Source organism: Spermophilus citellus (genome assembly GCF_964194105.1).
Source record: "Spermophilus citellus genome assembly, chromosome: 4".
Taxonomy (NCBI): Eukaryota; Metazoa; Chordata; class Mammalia; order Rodentia; family Sciuridae; genus Spermophilus; species Spermophilus citellus.
In genome coordinates this window covers 213,304,316-213,320,570 of record NC_138185.1, presented here as the reverse complement: position 1 = coordinate 213,320,570, position 16,255 = coordinate 213,304,316, and the positions used below count along the sequence as shown (strand labels likewise).

Below are 16,255 nucleotides of genomic sequence, written 5' to 3'. Positions count from 1 at the left end.
ATAATGTGATCACTTTTAGGCCCTACCAGAGGTCAAACACATGGGGCCACATAATGTTGGAATTTTGCCCTCCAAAACTTTGAGCTAAGTAAAACCTCTTTTCTTTTTGAAGTTAACCTACCTTAGCTATTTCATTATAGTAAATAAAAATAAACTAATGGATATGTCCTGTAAAAATAATCTTCAAAAATGAAGAACAAAATAAGACTTGCATCCAAGAAATCTCCACTATCAGAGAATCCAGAAGAAGATTTTGGGTTTGGAAAATGATACCAGGTTGAAATTTGGATCTGCATAAAGGAAAGTATAACACTAGAAGTGGTAAATAGGGTGTGAATTGTATTTGTTAATTTTAAAATTTATTTAATAAGAATTTGATTTCAAGTAAAAAAATTAATAATAATGTATTGTGAAGCTTATTATGTACATAGAAATAAAATGTTTGACAGCAATTACATAAAGAACCCAAGGGGAGAAAAGAAATTATACTGTTGTAAAATTCTTAGGGTATTCCAGCATGGTGTCGCTCATCTATAATCTCAGGAGCACCAGAGGCTGAGGCAGGAGGATGGCAAGTTCAAAGCCAGCCTCAGCAACTTAGAGAGGCTCTAAACAACTTAGCAAGATCCTATATCAAAATAACAAATAAAAATAGCTGGGATATGTAGCTCAGTAGTTAAGTCCTCCTGGGTTCAATCCCTGGTATCAAAAAAAAAAAAAAAAGATCTTAGGTTACATGTTAAAAGATATATTATGGGCTAAGGTTGTAGCTCAGCGGTAGAGCTCTTGCCTAGCATGGGTGAGGCACTGGGTTCAATACTCAGCACTGCATTAAAAAATAAAGAAAAAAAATAAAGGTTAAATTCTAAAAAAGAAGTATATTATGATTTGACAGGAGACTGTGATAAGTCAAAAAGGCATATTATCAACCCTAGACTCTACTAGACTATTCCACTAAAAATATAACAGAAAGTTATAATAAGTCCACAGAAAATGTAATCTGCAAATATTCAATCCAAAAGAAGTAGGAAAAAATGGAGAAAAAAGTAACAACAGGTGACTACATAGAAAATAGAATAGTCAGATGGTAGACTTAAATCCAACCATATCAGTAACTGCAGTAAATAAAGGCACTTTAATTAAAAGAAAGAGATTGTCAGACTGGATAAGAAAGCAAGATCCAATTAAGTTTTGTCTACAAGAAATCCAATATAAAGACACAAATAGGTTAAAATAAAAGAATGGAAAAAGATAGATTATACAAATAGTAACGATAAGAAAGTTGAAGTGGCTATATTAATATCAAACAAGGTGGACTTCTGGTGAAAGAATATAACCGTGCATAATTAGGGGCAATTCACAATGATAAAAGAATCAATTCATAAAGAAAACATCGCAATCCTAAATGTGTACATACTATTCACTGAACTTCAAAACACAAAGCAGGCTCTGGGTTCAGTGGCCCATGCCTGCAATCTCAGCAACTTGAGAGGCTGAGGCAGAAGGATCACAAATTTGAGGCCAGCCTCAGCAACTTAGTGAGATCCTATCTCAAAAAATAAAAAGGTCTGGGGATATAGCTCAGAGGTAAATCACCCCTGGGTTCAGTCCCAAGAAGCAAACACTAAAAGAGCTGAGAAAAAATTTAAATCCACAGTTATAAGTGATTTCCAAAGTGAACGTTTTTTCCTCCAGAAAATGGTGTCAGGAAAACTGAATATTCACATGCAAAAGAAATAAGTTGGACCACCGTCTTATACTCTATACAAAAATTAACTCAAAATGGATCAAAGACCTAAATATAAGAGCTAAAAATATAAATTTCTTATAAGAAAGTATGGAAAGAAATCTTCATGGCATTGTATTTGACAGTACTTTCTTGGCTATGACACCAGAAATATAAGCAACAAAATAAAAAAATAGACAATTTGGACTACATCAAAATTTAAAAGTTCTGCGCATCAAAGGACACTATTCACAGAATGAAAGCGTAATTCAGGGAATAAGAGAAAATATTCGCAAATCACATATCTGATAAGGAATTAATACCAAACAATTCAACTATTAAAAAAAAGCAAACAACTCAATTAAAAAAACATCAAAGGGGGCTGGGATTGTGGCTCAGTGGTTGAGCGCTTGCCTAGCATGCATGAGGCACTGGGTTCGATCCCCAGCACCACATTAAAAAAAAAAACTAAATAAACAAAATAAAGGTATTATGTCCATCTACAACTAAAAATAAAATAAGAAAATTAAAAAGTAGCCAAAGGACTTGAATAGACATCTCCCTGAAGAAGGTTTGCAAATGGTTAACAGCCACATGAAAAGATATTCAACACCACTAACCCAGGGAAATGCAAATCAAAACCACAATGAGGTGCTGCTTTACACCCATTCAAGTGGCCCTTATCAAAAACAGAAAATAACAAGTGTTGCTGAGAACAGACAAAAATTTGAGCCATCGTGCATCGCCTGTGAGAATGTAGAATGGGGTATTGCTGTGGAAAATGGCGTGGCAATTCCTCAGATAACTAAGCCTGGAATTACCACATTCTTCATCAATTCCATGTGGAGATATCTAACCCAAACAATTTAAGGCAGAGACTTGAACAGATATTTGAACCTTCATGTTCACAGCAGGGTGATTCACCAGAGCCAAAAAAGGTAGAGGCAACTTGTTTTAGATTTTTGTCCCTATAATGTCCACTCTAATGAAATACCTTCCACAGCCTACTTACTTAGAAAAGTTATTGAGCTCATAGTTTTAGAGATTCTAAGTTCAGGATCAGGGGGCCCCGTTGGTTTGGCCCCTAGTGATGTGGTGTTTGGTGGCACTTGATGGAATGAGCAGGGGGAAGGAGGACAGGGGGACCAGGCTCACTCCTTTTATGGCAGCCTCCCCAGAGAACTACCAGAGGGGTGGCAGGGGATTACCTCACACAGCCAAGGACCTGAGAACCTCCCGCTAGCCCCTGCCTCCCACCAGTGCCACCCTGGTGCCCAAGACTTTTAATCCCAATGACCCCTTGGGGGACACTCAAAGTGTAGCTCAACCTACGTGTCCATCCCCAGATAAATGGACAAAATATAATACATACAATGGAGCATTGTTCAGCCTTAAAAAAGAGGGAAATTTGGACAAAACTACAACCTAGATGAACCTTGAAGGCTGGCTAAGTTACATAAGCCAGTCATAAAAGGGTGAGTGCTGTGTGATTCCTCTTCTCCGCATCCTAGAATAGTGACATCCACAGAAACAGAACAAAGTGGCCGTTGACTCTGGGGAGTTATTTCATACCACTGAGCTGTATGCTGAAAAATGGTTGTAAGTGGCAAATTTTATGTTATTTCTATTTTCCTACAATTAAAAAAAGAAGGAGGAGGAGAAAAAGAAATAATAAGGGGTTTGAGGAGGGAAAATCTAAGCATGACTTTGCAGTGATTAAGTTCATTTTCCCCCCTTTTTCCACATCAGAGGGAAATTCTTACATTGCCATCTGGCCCAGTTCCCCAGTTCCCTTCTAAGAGGGCTCCCGTGTGCTGGAAAGCTCTGGCCAAGTGGGCCTGTGGGTCTGTGTCTGGCATGTGGACTAGATTTTTCTTACTTCCCAGTTTAATTTAGGGGAAAGCACTTCACTGAAGTGCTTAAACAGGAAGGAGAAATTACCCACACTGTTATTTTCTCTTGCGACAGCCTCAAGATTCAAGCTAAAGCTACCATTATCCTTTTCCTTCAATTCCTCTAAAAATACTCATCTCCCTATTGGGTTTCACGGGGAAGGAGGCTTTGGCTGGTGCCACAGGTGCAGACAGAACTGCAGGAGCCCTGGTCCCTATAGGCTCTGTGCAGTGATAAGGGACCCTGTCCTCCGGGGTCCCTTATGCCAAAACAGAACTCCGGCATTGACATGATAATTTTTAAAATGGAAATAACAATAATGGTCACAATACTGGCTATCATTCAGGGTAGTTTTTTTCCAACTGATTTATTTAATCCTCACGGTGAAGCTGTAAGGCAAGTTGTATTTTTATCCTGGTTTCCGGATGAGGAGACCCAGGCCCAGAGAGGGAGGCGAGGTGGCTTTTCTGTGACAGGCTCATCCATACATTTTCACTTCTTTGTCTTGGGAGGTCCCACTGAGAGGCAGGGTAGTTGGAGGCTTGCTCTGTGTTGCTAGATGATTCAAATGATTCTGCGGGCAGGCCACGGGCATTCAAGTCCACATGCCAAAGCAAGTGTAGGGATTAGTGGTGTAACCAAGAGGAGTGGGTGTCTATAATTTCTTATTTAATCTAATCTCTTAGAGAGTTTTTTCCTCCCACCAAAGTCCAGCCTGAGTCCTGGGACTGAATCCTGTGGCCCTGTCTTGGACCATTTCACATCCCCCAACCCACCGCTGTGGTCAAGTGAAAGATGCCCAGATATACCAGGCACATGCCACTTGCCCATCTTCATGTCTGGGGGTGGGGGAGGGGCTCAGTGCCACCTAAACGGTGTACCCCAAGAGGGTGGAAAAGACGATGAAGGTGCTATTACCCAAGGAAGAAGCGTGCACACGCAGGGCAGGCAAAATAACCTCTGCTGCCCACTGCAGGAGCCCGTCCATGGCAGACCGGCCAATAGCTGGTCCTCTCCCTGCAAGGCTTGCCAACCACAGCCCTTTAGAAGATTTGAACAGCTTTGAACTCACAGCTCACAGAGCACTCAAGAAATGAGCCGTTGGTGCTCCACTCCTGAAGTGCTGCCGTGTGTTGAACTTGGATGTTCATTTCTTCCTTCAACAAAGATTGATGGCCCACTAAACACAGGTGAGTATCCAGAAAGGCAGAAGTGAACCAGGGTCATGACCCCAGGGTCCACCATGGGGTGGGGCTTACTGTCCCATGCCATTTAACTATAGGTTTGCTCGAATGGGTAAATTGCATGCGACTTTTGCATATGATGTTGGATAATTCATGCAGCAGCACGGACAGAATTTCAAATAATGGCAGGTTGTCAATACAGATTTGCTGATTTATTTTGTTTGTTTTTATTTTGTTTTGTTTTGGAACCAGAAATTGAACCCAGGGATGCTCAATCACTGACCCACATCCCCAGCTCCTTTTTATATTTTATTTAGAGACAGGGTCTTGCTAAGTTGCTGAGGCTGGCTTTTGAACTCTCCATCCTCCTGCCTCAGCCTCCCGAGCCACTGGGATTACAGGCGTGCGCCACTGTGCCCAGCAGACTTGCTGATTTATTACACGACAGTGAAGGTTCATTTTTCTGTTTCATCATCATTTCTTTTCCCTTGGACCAATCAGATCATGAATGATAGAAGCTACCAGCTCTATTTCCAAGAGCAGTGAGTGAAAGCTCTCCTTTACAGGTGTTGGAAATGGAAATCATTTGGTGTGGGAAGCCCTCGTCTACTGCTCACTTATGTGGGGTTAAACGTGTGGGAATGAGGAGTCTCACAACTGCTATTTTTCCCCTTTCTGTGTTTTTGCTCCCTTTGATCCAGGATTTTAATCTTATTTGATTAAATTATTTCTAGTGAGGTGTTCAGATACTTTCAAGTATCTCTGCCTTTTGAACATTAACTCTTTTTTGGTGTGTTTTTTCCTAATTATTCTATATATAGCATAATGACCATGAAAGCAGGGGAAAAAACCATTTTATGTCTTGAATTTGATTTCATATTCACAGCCACCACTTAGTACCTCTCTAGTTATTAGATTCATTTCAATGTCATGTATGAGGCGCCTGCCAGGATTATAGTCATTTCAATACACGTTTCTGAACATTTAGGGAATAAGTTGGTTCATTGATTTAAACATAGGACCTCAATATCTGTGTTTATACGCTGCTCAAAGCTCCTAATACTTAAAAGCTGGGCTACTGTGCATTATTTGATGTATATTTAGGATTTGTTAATCAAATATTTATTGAACACCTACTATGTGTCAGGTACTACTTTAGGTATTGGTAATATAGCAGTGAACAAGACAAAATTCCACATCCAAGGAGCTTTCATGGTAAAGGGAGAGCGAGATCATAAATGCAGAAATAAATATCTTACCGTGTACTATGAAGAGAGATGAAGCAGAGCATGTGGCAGAATCAGGAAAGCGCTCCTGGATGGGCGTGTTGAGTACGTCTATCAGTTCCTTAGAGCTACTGTAACAAAATGACCACAGACTGCGCGGTTAAACCACAGACATCTCACAGTTCTGGGGCCTAGAAGTCCAAGGTCAAGGTGTCAGCAGGTTAGGTTCCTTCTGAGGCCTCTCCCCTTGGAACCTGGCCATCTTCTTGCTGTACATTCCCTCAACTTTATTCTGTGTATGCTGAAGACTGGTGTGTGTGTGTGTGTGTGTGTGTGTGTGTGTGTATCTCTTCTTAAAAGGGCACTAGTCAGGCTGGATTAGGGCCCACCCTCCCCAACCCGTTTTAACTTAATTACCTCTTTAAAGACCTTGTCTCCAAATGTAGCCACACTCTGAGGTCCAGGGGGTTAGGACTGCAGCACTGAATTTTGAAGGAGACACAATGCAGCCCCTAACAAGGGTCAAGGAAGACCACTCTGAGGAGGGGTGACCTCTGAGCAGAATCCTGAATGAGGGGACAAGTGACAGCCCTGGGTAAATCCTCTGGGGAAAGAGTGCCCCCCTGCAGGGCATTGTTCAAGCACGGGCTCCGGCTGAAGCTTGGGGAGGCCACCAAGACCAGAGCCACACGGGGCAGGGCAACAGTGACACAGGCCAGGCCAACGCCAGCTCCAGAAGGACTTCAGAGGCGGCGGGACACTGCCTTTTTTTTTTTTTGAATGCTATCAGAAATCATTTTCGGGGACATAATCTCACATACATTCTTTCTTCTTCTTTTTATTTTTTGTACTAGGGATTAAACCCCAGGGCGCTTAACCACTCAGCCAAGTCCCCAGCCTTTTAAATTTTTTATTGAGAGACAGGATTTCACTAATTTGCTTAGAGCCTTGCTGAACTGTTGAGGCTGGCCTTAAACCTGCAGTCCTCCTGCCTTAGCCTCCGGAGTCGCTGGGATTACAGGCATGTGCCACCACGCCCAGCTCTCACATACATTTCTAAAGTCTATTTTTCAATTCCCAACAAATTTTCTGTAGACTTCCAAAATTCCAGTGGTCAAGAGCATAGTGATCATGACCCTCAAAGCAGTGTCTTAGACTAGTTAAGAAGCAGACCCCAGAGGTCCCTTTCTGCTGTTTTCCTAGGAATTCCTTCCCTCCAGTGTTCAGATTTCAGCTAAATTACCTGGAAGACTGGGTCACTGCTAAAGCTTCTCCTGCCACGTTCAATGAAGCTGAGTTTATGAACAAGAGAAATATAAGGTTCAGTGTGTTGATGGAAGGACACCTTTTCTAGAAGATATACTTTGATTATGATGATATGGCCCAGAGTTACTGATGAGGAGTGACATGAAATTGACATCACTTGGGACGACCTGGGTCAAGGCAAACTCTGAGGTGTGTTTTCCATCTTTGGCAAATGCCATCTCTAGACTTAGGGGAAGTCAAGAGAGGAAGGATAACAATTGCTTTTGACATTTTGAGCAATTTGCTGCCAAATTTAAGAGATTTCCACAAAGAAGTTCACACACATCCTGCCTGGAGCTTGTTCTGAACTAACCAAAGTTTGTATTCTAAAGTCACAGGTGACACTGAATCATACCACAGCCATCAGTGCATCTTTTAAGTTAAAGTGGTTATGTCCGTTTTTACAGCGTATTTTTGTTGTGTTCAGATTTGAGCACCGGCTGGAGATGGGAGGCATTTTCATGGGAACGTGTGCAACACATCAGCTTTCTCGCCCATATTTCCAGTAAACTAGGTTACAGAGGTCTGCCTTCCAAGACAGGTAACAATTCCATAATACAGAAGAAGGCAATGATATTTCACACACACACACACACACACACACACACACACACACACACACGTTTCAACTGTAATATCCTGAATAGAATTAGTAGAATTTTAAGGGTGTATAGTTATGTTTCAAAAACTGACAACAGGTCACTTTTTTCTCATTTTTCTTCTTTTGGAAACTTAGTATCTGTTTTTATGAAGTGAGAAAGGATAAATAGAAAATGTCAACTAATGAATGCCTTGGAAATTAGAGATCATCGGAAATAATGTGAATGTGAATATGAAGCGCTTCCCTCACCCCCACAGGGAGAGAAAATGGACTAACTTCTTCCCGCCAAAGTATTAGAATTATGTGTGTGTGAATAAAGTCCTATGAAAACCGAAAACCTAAAAACAAATCTGGAAACACATGTTCAGTGCATGACTCTAAAGATCGCTTTCAGACTGGAAGGCACCAGTGCCCTGGGAGAGCAATGCGTTTTCCATAGAGTCTTGGCACCGAAGGGGGCAGAAGCCAAAATGACTCAAGTCAAGGTCTCGGGCACTTCAGGCCGTCCCTAGTGAAGCAGAAGGATCCTGCGGTGGTGAAGTCTCGTCATCCCATCTGCTCTGAGAAGCAAACCTGGAGAGGTTGGCACTGACCAGTGGCCAGGGCCGCTTGGTCCCGTGCACCCTGAAATCGCGAATCCCCACTGCAGTCCCCTCTGGGATGGTGACAAGCGTTATGAAGTTGTTAGATTAGCGAGGTTCCCCTGCATTTTCGCTTTAAGCCAGAATGCTCTCACAGCCGAGCTGTAATGCTCTGAAAATGCCTACATAACGAGATCCAGACGCCAGGCTGGATCCCAGATGGGAAGCGGCCAGTGGCATTCCGACCACTGTTAACCTTGCCGAAGCTGGGAAAGCCAGTGTGACTAAATCCAAAGACAGAGAGGAAACCAGCGCGGGAAATAGTGGCCCTTCAGTAATCACCCACTTCTATGGGGGGGAAGGTGGTTCGTCTTCTAGAGATGGCTAGCTCCAACTGCCGTCCCTTCTGAGGAAGGCAAGGAGAAGGAATGGACCTGAATTATCCCATCGATGACTAAATGTTACCTTTAGCTCCCCGGAGTCCCTGCTTGGAACACAATTTCAAGGAATCCCATCTAGCCTTCTGGCCGACCTGGACTCACCACGTACTTGGGTAAACATAGGCTTCCTAATAAACTGCCTTTCTTAGAAATCTAAAGCACACACACACACAAAGAAACCTGAGGTTCAGGAAAACTGAAATTTCTCAGGCAGGCAGGAAACAGGATCAAGTTGCTGAAAAACAGAGCCAGAAAGAAAACCCAAGTGAACCCTCGGGCATCTAGCTAAAGGACTTGGAGAAATGACATTTCAGAAAATTACATGTCAGTTGCCAGTTTAGGCTCTAGTGTGTGAAGGTACCTGGATCCGTGAATAGGGTGAATCTTGTACAAAACCTGTTTGCCTGGCTTGATTCAAAGTCATCTGTGACTTTCATTTCCCAGGTGATGGACAAATTTGACAGGCGTGGCCCCAGCCAGGTGCAGAGCACAATGGACAAAGAAAAACTAGCTCTGGCCTCGGGCCTGAGGGTGGTGGAGGCAGCAGCACACCCAGAGGCAAAGGGGCAGCAGGGTTTTAAGGAGAGGACTTAACAAATTAGGTTGAGTTCAGTGGTTTGTGACCTGGAAAAGAAAGGTCACTTTTTCCTTTGCTTGGTTACTTAAGGTGACCCATCAGAAGGGTTTTGGTCAGGGCCAGTGATACAGAAGCATTCTTGAGCTGTAGAACCAAGAATGCAGAATCCATGAGTTTCAGCAGAATCTGTCGGTGATGACCTGGGCAGCATCCAGGTCTTCTGGGGGAAGAGCCTACTATTGCTAGGGATATGAATGGTGACATTTAATTTGCAATCTAGATATAAAAGTTAAGTTTCTGTCTGTGTATCTGTTACCACATTACCTAGGAAATACTGGGTGGGTTTTTACTGTAGTAGAGTGGATTGAAAATGTGGTATTAAAATTTTGGACTTTATGGCCAGGTGCAGTGGCGCTGCCTGTAATCCCAGTGGCTCAGGAGGCTGAGGCAGGAGGATGGCGCATTCAAAGCCAGCCTCAGCAATTTAGTGAGGCCTTAAGCAACTCTGTGAAACCCTATCTCTAATAAAATGTTAAAAAAAAAAAAAAAAAAAAAAAAAGGCTGAGGATATGGCTCAGTGGTTAAGAGCCCTGGGTTCAATCCCTGGTACCAAAAAAAAAAAAAAAAAAAAGAGAGAGAGCTTTAAAAGTGGTCTTCAAATATAGGCTTTTGAGGGCAGGGGAACTGCCAGTGAAGAGATACACCATTGCGTGTTATCTTCGGTCTCATTTATCTCAGAAACAGACATATGGGGGGTATTAATGGTCAAGAATTTATTAAGGAAGTGCTCTGGGGAAAATCAGTCTGGGGGTACAAGAGAAGGAGAAGGGCTAAGCAGGATGGGAAAGGGGAAGATTCCCACCAAGGAGCCATTCCTGGCCAAGTCCCAGCCTTAGCTCCACCCCATGGAAAGCCATGGAGCATAAGTTAACTTTGTCCCACCTCTAGGCAGGGAGCTGGGCTTGGATGTTCTGCACCAGTCAGTCATTGACCAGGGACCCCAGGAAGAACCCAAATACCCACGTGCTTCTGGCTGCTCAGTTGGCTTGCAAGCAAATAGGCCAAGACAGGACACCCCAAGATGGAGAAAGGATTTTGAAGGGATGGCACAGAGTCCCAACATCTTCCCCCATGCACATCTAGACCAGACGGAGACATAGGTGTTTCTGATGAGGCCAAAATTCCAACGACAGACTCTTCAAATTTCAGCTGCTCGTTTATAATTGGGCTGCTTGTCACAGGGGTAACTCTAGGTAGTGGGGGGTAGTAGAGATTTGTAAACTTAATCTCTACCAGGGCTAGTTTTCTCTGGGACATTGCTTCTGTGTAGTGGTATCTCCTGATGAGCTTGCTCCTACCTTCTGCTGCCCTTGGGACAGTGACGGTCCCAAGCATCTCAGCTCAGATCTGAAGCATCTCCCAGGTCTCCTTGTTCAACCTCAGTCCAGCTGGACCCCTTTTCTCCCTGGCTGATGACCAGAGAGCCTGAGATGGTTGTCCTCAAGGCGACACATTCAAAGGCTAAATATGTGCCACTATAGAGTTAGAGCATCGTGGAAATGGAGGTTAACTGGGACTGGAAGAACCAGGGAAGGTTCTGGAGGCTTCATCTTGGCTTTAAAAATCAGTAGAATTTGGAAAAGTGGAAGAGAGAAACAAATGGAGGATTGGTGAGAGATGAAGGGGCTGGCTTAGCCGAAGCGAGGACTCACAGGCCAAGAGGCTGACACTCAGTCAACCTGAGCCTGAAAACTGGGTCATGGTCACCAGCCATCTCCCCCACGCTGCTCACTTCAGCTTCTTCCTGATTCTCTGCCCAGTTCCCCACTCCGACTTGCTCTCCATCAAGCTGTGTTGTGCTCTGGACCATCCTCCTAATTAATACGTGCCAGGTCCCCTGAGCTGACAAGCTCTCAATACAAAGAAACACATGATACCAGCCAGGACAAAAAGCAGAACAAAATAAAGATAGCAGGAGGGTGTTCTGAGCGAACAGCACCACGGAGCAAGCGCATTGCAAGGCATTTTGGCAAAGGGGAAACCTGATGTGTTAATTAGGAGTCTATTTCCGTAATAAGACGGCTCAGGGGAAGGTAATAAAAAGAAACTCAAGGGGCAGCGGAGGGGACTGTTGGGGCAGAAGGGAAGTTTGAGGTAAGGCGAGGGGAGGGGTTGATTGTGTCCTGTTGTCTTCTGTGTGTCTGTGGTCTGTTGGCTCCGTAAGGCAGGGGACTGCCCCTTTTGTGTTTTGTAAAGCACCATGAATAAAGAGACTTGGGTATAAATAACAATGTGGTTTCTGCCCCAGGAGTCGATTCAACAGGAAGTTGCAACCGTACAGGCTCCAGCTGCTGGTGGGTCTCGACTGTTGAGGGTGGATTTCTATTCAGAGGACCGTCTGCTGCTGAGATGAGCCAGCGTAGGGCTCAAAACAAGAGGAGGTGCAGCGAGAAGTGAGGTGCCAAGCACCCACTATGAAAAAAAGAGCTGTGAGGCCCAAGGCCCTCATCCAACTCCTAGCAGCCAGGCGTAGGGGACTGGAGCAGGGCCAGAGCCGGCACTTAGACAGCCATGCTAAGCTCAGCTTAGATGCTGATGGCCCCATGGTCAGGCCTTCCCATGGACAGTGGTGGGCTGAGAAAACGCAGTCTAGCTTCCCCACTGCTGCCAGATTTATTTCCAGAAGGCACAGCTTTGAACATAACTTTCCGCTGTTTAGAACTGGTGATGGAGGTTACCTGGGACTGGCCAAGCAGATGTTCAGGGGACTTGGAGTCAGTTACTGAACCCTCCTGAACATCACTTTCACCTTTGTGGAGTCACAATGGCAATGGTCACTGCATTGTTGGGCTTCAGGAAAAATTAAAGGAGATTTTAAATCACTTGGGACGTAGTAAGTACTCAATTAATATTAACTTTCATTATTGGCTAAGGAGCCAATAGATGCAATGGACTCCATCCTCCTCCACTCCACACCTCCACTCTCCTCTCCATGGCAACGTCTGGCAGGCCCTGGGCAGATTGGACATGTGTGACCACACTTCAGGGCCTCGGGAGCCTGAGAGCACCTGTTGTGTCAGGCTCTTTTCTCCTAGCCTCTCTGGGCACCTATCCAGCCAGGCCAACCAGAAGTGGGGGTGGGTCTTCCCAAATCATCCTGTACTGGGCAGGGTGTTGACAGAGTAGAGGACGCGGGCTCTCTTTCTGCTGTCATGAGAGTCCCCCTTGGAATGCTCATTCTGTGGACCTGAAGTGGGCACCTGTTCCTCGGTCTCCTCTGTCTCCCTTTCTGAAGACAGGGGCTCTTCACCCATCTTTGCAGTATTAGTGAGGACTAGCCTGACTCCAGCCCATTGACGGGTTGGGAGTCTGCAGTGCAATCAGGGAAAAACAAAGTCATATGGGGAGTTTGTATGAGAGCTGGAGGTAGGGATAGGGATGGGGGGCCCCTCTCTCTTACCCTGGGACGCAGAAATCTAAGGAACATGGGAGACTGAATATGCCAGGGGATTCTTGCTGCCATGTTGAAGAGATTCTGAGTGAAGTCAACTGAAGTTAAAGATGGACAGTCCTCGTGTCAACCAACGCCTCAGCCACTTGATACAGCTACACCTGAAGGCAGTCATCCCCATTTAACTCCCTAAAGCTGATTGAGTTAGGTTTTTTTCATTAGTACTAACAGGGATTTTTATTTGAAACCATCAAAATTTCACTTCATACACATTAAACTTGTTTCTGTTAGGAATCATCCGATGGAAAAAAATATGGGGGTTACCTAGAAGTGGGAAGTAGAAAACTCAGATGAAACAAAAGACAGAGGAGAATTAGATTAGGCACTGAGGCCTTGAGAAGAGTAGATGAAGTCCAGAAAACAGAAGTTATATTTTTTTATTCATTTTGCAATTTTGGTGCTTTTAATTTAAAAAAATGTTTTATGACTTTCATAAGTTCTTTTTTCATTAGGCATTATACATTTTTGTCACATATTAACCACTTCGGGGCTCTAACCAGCAAGTTGAACAGTGTTGAGGTGGAGCCTCAGGCAGGTAATTAGGATTAGCTGGAGGTCAAGAGTCCCATATGATGGCACTGGTGGCTTTCTAAGAGAGAACCCAGCTGGCATGCTTTTGCCATGTGACTCCCCTCTTCTGCCATGTTTTGATGCAGCAAAAGGGCACTCACTGAGAAGATGTTGGTGCCATGTTCTTGGACTTCCCAGGCTCCATGAGCTCAATATATCTCTACTCTTTCTAAGTTACCCAGTCTCAGGTATTTTATTATAGCAACAGAAAATAAATTAACTTTCTTCTGGTATTAGAATTTTCCAGACAAACAGAACTAATAGGATGTGGATAAATACAGATATCAATATCAATATAGTCATAGATTTTTTAAGGAATTGACTCATATGATTGTGGAGGTTGGTGAATCCAAAATCCATAGAGTAGGCTGGCATTCTGATGACCCAGGGAAGTCTGGGTCTTGTAGCTGAGTCTGCAGGCAGAATTTCCTTTTCCCCCAGGGAGGTCAGTCTTCTTACTACGAAGGCCTTCAACTGAGTGGAGAAGATGCAGAAGGATAATCCGTTTGACTCAGAGCCTACCTATGGCAATGTCAATCTTATTTTTAAAAATACCTTCACAGAACTATCTAAAATAGTGTGGGACCAAAGAGCTGAGTCCTCCAACCAACCTGGCCAAGTAGACACATAACATTGGCAGTCACCCTCCTCAAGTGGTTTTGGGGACATTGACTTCCCAAATAAGACCCTGGGACACATAGGGCCAAAGCTGCTGCCGAGTGTCTGTGAGACGCCACCGGCAAACCCTTCTGCTGTCCTTCTGTCCTGGGACTTCTTCATATGACATGGCGGGTGGGGTGGGTTATGAATTCCCAGGACAGTAGCCGGAAACTCCAGTCATGGAGAGTTGGGCCTTTTGTGTGAAAATGGCCTCATCTGGGTTCTCCGCACGTCTCCCTGGTGGGCTGTGAGAGGCTTGGGTCTGCTCCTTGACTTCCCTCACAGGATGGCCCTCAAATCCCAATCTTCGCTCCAGCCTCAAACGAAGAAACCCAAACTGCCTGCCCCCACAAAGCAGGCAGATTCATCAGCCTCTCCAGGTTTGCCGAAGGGAGAAAAAGAACAAGAAGAAATTGAACATATCGATGAGGTACAAAATGAAACAGGCAGACTTAATGAACAAGCCAGGGAGGAGGTATTGAAAGAAAAGCAGAAAAAAACAAACTCTGCCAACCATTTTCAGAAGAGGTCAGAATAGATCACCCAAATCCCCAATTTAGGGGTAACAACATTTGTCAACCATCCACACGTGTCTGCACTGCTTGGGGAGGAAGATGAAGAGGCGCTGCATCATTTGACCAGAGTTGAAGGGACACAATTTGAAGATATCAAATCAGGTTACAGAATAGATTTTTATTTGGATGAAAACCCTGACTTCGAAAATAAAGTTCTCTCCAAAGAATTTCATCTGAATGAGAGTGGCGATCCGTCTTCAAAGTCCACTGAAATCAAATGGAAATCTGGAAAGGATCTGACGAAACGTTCAAGTCCAACACAGAATCGAGCCAGCAGAAAGGGGGAGCATGGAGAACCGAGAGCTTCTCGACCTGCTTTACTGACCATCCTGCTGCAGGTGCAGGTGAGTTAGGAGAGGTCACCAAAGATGACACTTGGCCAAATCCATTGCAGTTCTATTTGGTTCCTGATATGGAGGATGAAGAAGACGATGATGAGAAGGGGAAGGAGAAGGACTGGAAGATATCGATGAAGAAGGGAATGAGGATGAAGGTGAGGAAGATGATGATGAAGGGGAGGAAGGAGAGGAGGATGAAGGAGAAGACGACTAATTGAACACTGACGGATTCCAACCTTTTTTTCTTCCTTTCTTTTGTTTTTTTTTCCTTTCTTTCTTTTTTTTTTTCTTTTCTTTTTAATTCAGTCCCTGGGAGCAAGTTGCAGTCTTTCCCCCCACTCCCCCTACCCCCTTGTGCTCAGTCAGTCACCCTGTTCTTGAGGTCTCTTCTTTCAAATCGTGGTTCTCAACTTATTTTGGGGGGAAATACCTTGAGCAGAGTACAAAGTGGGCATTTTGACAACATGGCTTCTCCTTTGGCGTGTTTAATTGTGATGTTTAATGGACATCCTTGCAGTTTAAGATGACACTTTTAAAATAAAATTCTCTCCTAATGATGACCTGAGCCCTGCCACTCAACGGGAGACTCGGCAGAACCTGTAGGATCTTATTTGGAATCAACATTCTCTATTGTAATTTTGTTGGTTTATTTTTAAATTTTTCTTTTTTGTTTTCACTGGAAAGGAAAGATGATGCTCAGTTTTAAATGTTGAAAGTGTGCAAGTTGCTTTGTTACAATAAAACTAAATGTGTACACACATACACACACAAACACACACAAATGGCCTCATTATCACCCACAACCTCACTAGACCTGGTGACAGTTTCTTCTTAACTAGATAGCATCCCAAAGACATGCCAAACCATCTTTATGTACCCAGTGATCAGCATAATGTTTGGGACAGGACACAAGCATTTAATAATTGTTTTATAAGTCTTAATACCTTGATTACCTAGTAGTGACATAAATAAGTGGCTTATTAATGAATAAGCCATTAAGAAGTTGAACTAGAAAAAGACACTCTGACCCCATGTTAGGCCAATAGTCCATGCACAAGACCGTGAGCG

The 16,255-nt window shown here is 43.9% G+C and overlaps 1 pseudogene across 1 annotated transcript; it reads left to right on the top strand.

Moving 5' to 3' along the window:
* The first annotated feature begins 14,560 nt into the window (after positions 1-14,560).
* Positions 14,561-15,401, top strand: LOC308647659 (protein SET-like; annotated as a pseudogene). The gene has a single exon. The product of its transcript is annotated as a protein SET-like (transcript).
* Positions 15,402-16,255: the final 854 nt, after the last annotated feature.